The following is a 2,991-nucleotide window of genomic DNA, read 5'->3' as shown; positions in this document are numbered from 1 at the left end:
TAATTGTCATTCTATGTCTGGGTTACCTCACTTAAAATAATGCATTCTAGCTCCATCCATTTTCCTGCAAAATTCTAGATGTTGTTATTTTTTCTTCAGTTCTCCATTGTGTAAATGTACCACATTTTCCTTATGATGACAACTTATACTGGAGAGGTTGCGGGGAAAAGGGAACACTTCTGCATTGCTTGTGGGAATGCAAGCTGGTACAACCCCTTTGAATGTCAGTGTGGAGATTTCTCAGAAAATTAGGAAACAACCTTCCTCAAGACCCAGTAATACCACTTTTGGGTATATACCCAAAGGATGCTCAGTTGTGCCACAAGGACATGTGCTCAACTGTGTTCATAGCAGCTTTGTTTGTCATAGCCAGAACCTGGAAACAAGCTAAATGCCCCTTGACTGAAGAATGGATAAAAAAAATGTGGTACATTTACACAGTGGAGTACTACACAGCAGAAAAAAATAATGACATCTTGAATTTTCTTCATCATTTCTATCAGTATTTTGTTTGTGTCTCCTTAGTTATCACTCAGGTGTCTAGTTTCTTTAATTTTCTTTCTCAGTAGTTTCATTGATTTGCTTCTTTCAAGTGTTCTTTTAAATTCTTTGATGATGTTTGTGATTATTCTTTTAAATTATGTGTCCTGGAGTTCATCTAGGTTATTCTAATTGGCAAGCATTTCTATGGGAGTGGTAGGCCTTGGAAAGAGGACACTGACTTGCTTTTTCATGTTGCTTGCAGTTTTGTGATTGGTGCTGGGCATATGAAATTTTTTGTTAGTTCTAAGACTGTTATAGACAAAGCAGGCTAGGACAAAAGAGAGGGTGGATAGATGTCTAGATATAGGAAATGGTTTGGGTGGGATGAAGTCAAGTAGACAGGGGAGCCCAGACTAGGCCAGGACACTGAAGAAGGAGCAGGGATAGATCTGGAGACAGGAAAGGTACATGAATCTGGAGGAGGGTCAAGGAGAATTGCTTTCTGAGTAGAGATGTTGGTTGAGGTGCAGAAGCTAACTGTGGGTGGTTGCAGGCATCAGGGGGCATTGGGTAGGGTACAAGAAGGGGGTGGATAAAATATACTGGGGCACTAGATGTGGAATCCTAGAAGACCTGATGGGGAGGGTTAGGGATATTCACTGGGCTCAAACCTAGGGAAGGATGTGAGAGAACTCTTGGGGTGGAGAGGTTGGACTCTGCCCAGAAGGGAGCCATGGCTAGTGGTAGGTAGGTCTAGACGAAACCTCGAGGTTTGTTGTGGCGAATTTGTACTGAGACAAGGCTGGGACACTACATGTGGGTCATTGGCTAGACCTGGCAACTTAAGGGGAAGGTCTGGGTGGGGTAGAGCAGGGAGACTTGCAGGGCTATACCCTGGAGAGCACTGCAGAAATCTGACTCGGTGGAGAGGTTGAACAGAGCACAGAAGAGATCTGAAAGTGTTCTCTCCTTTACCCTATTTCTCCTCTTATACTCTGCACCTTGGTTTGTGTCTCTGCCAACTTCTACTACTCTTGGCTACATTTCTTCCTCTGTTCGCCTCCCATTTTCAGTTCCCCATAATCATTTTTTTCCTCCTGCTTCATGGGATCTTTTGTTCTCCCTGTTGCAGTTTAAATTTCATCTTTATGAGATCTAAAATTTGAATCTCTATTCCTGATCTGTCTCCTACTCTCCAGTTTCAGTATCTAGTTATATACTGACAACTTCACCTGCATGCTATGATTCATCTTGAATCCACTTAAATATCTCAAACCCAGCTGATCATCTCATCCCAAACCTGACAAGTTCAAGTTTGTTCTTGCCCACTGGAACAAATCCAGAAGTTAAAATTCACTTGACATTTGTTGAATTGGTGAGTGAACATTATTTTAAATAAAACCCTCATGGTTTCTATCATTCTGCTGCAATAATGGCATCCCAATTATTACCCTGCAATTATTTTTAGCCACTTATTTTTCCTCACTATTCAAAGTTATTATCATGGGAGAAGACAGTAAGAGATTTGCTATTATTTTGCTTTTGTTTGATTGACTTCCTAGGTTTGACTATCTCTGTCATATTTGATTTCTCATGCACCTTATTTATTGAATGAGTTTCAGTTCACTTCAGGGTTTTCCAATATTTTGACACTGCAAATTATGGTCTAAAAATATTTAGCTATATATCTTCTATGTAGACCCCCATGAAACACAAAGAAGAGCTTCATCTATAGCTATCCTGGGATATATATGTGCACTGACGTGTGTAGAATTTTTATGAGTACATTTGGAATGGACTTCCATGATTAATAGGGCTGAGAAGTACCAAGGTCTATATTTAGAAAGTGAAAGTCCAAGAAGAACCTATGGTGTGAAGTCCAAGTATAGAAGCTTGAGACCCAGATGAGCTAACTGTGAGTTCTAGTAGCAACCTAAAGACAAGAGAACAACAATGCCTTGCCTTGTAGGCAGGGAGACAGAATGAGTAGAGCGTGGAGAGAGTGGGAGGAAAGAAGAAGGGAGAGGGGAAGAGAGAGAATCAAAATTAATCTCCCTTATTCCTCTTTTGCTTCCATGTAGTCCTTTAGCTGTTTGTATGGAGTGCGCTCACACACGGCACACCATCTGCTTTACTCAAGCTACTGATTTAAATGTTTCTCTCCTCCTCAGAATGCACACATGGCCAGAATCGTGTTTATAAAAATATGTGGACCTCATGGCCCCCATGTAGTTCGCAGAATTAACTCTCCTAGTGAACAATGTTAGGGCATAGTAGGAAATAACCCCAAATGCTATTATTTTATTTTATTTTTATTTTTATTTGGATTTTTGAGACAGGGTTTCTCCGTAGCTTTTTGGTTCCTGTCCTGGAACTAGCTCTTGTAGACCAGGCTGGCCTCGAACTCACAGAGATCCGCCTGCCTCTGCCTGCCGAGTGCTGGGATTAAAGGCGTGCACCACCACCGCCCGGCTCATTTACTTTATTATAGTAGTCTCATTGTACCAT

This window comes from Microtus oregoni, unplaced genomic scaffold, assembly GCF_018167655.1.
Source record: "Microtus oregoni isolate MIOR12 unplaced genomic scaffold, Mior012 000563F_ref0000241, whole genome shotgun sequence".
NCBI lineage: Eukaryota > Metazoa > Chordata > Mammalia > Rodentia > Cricetidae > Microtus > Microtus oregoni.
Note: the sequence above shows the minus strand (reverse complement) of the source record.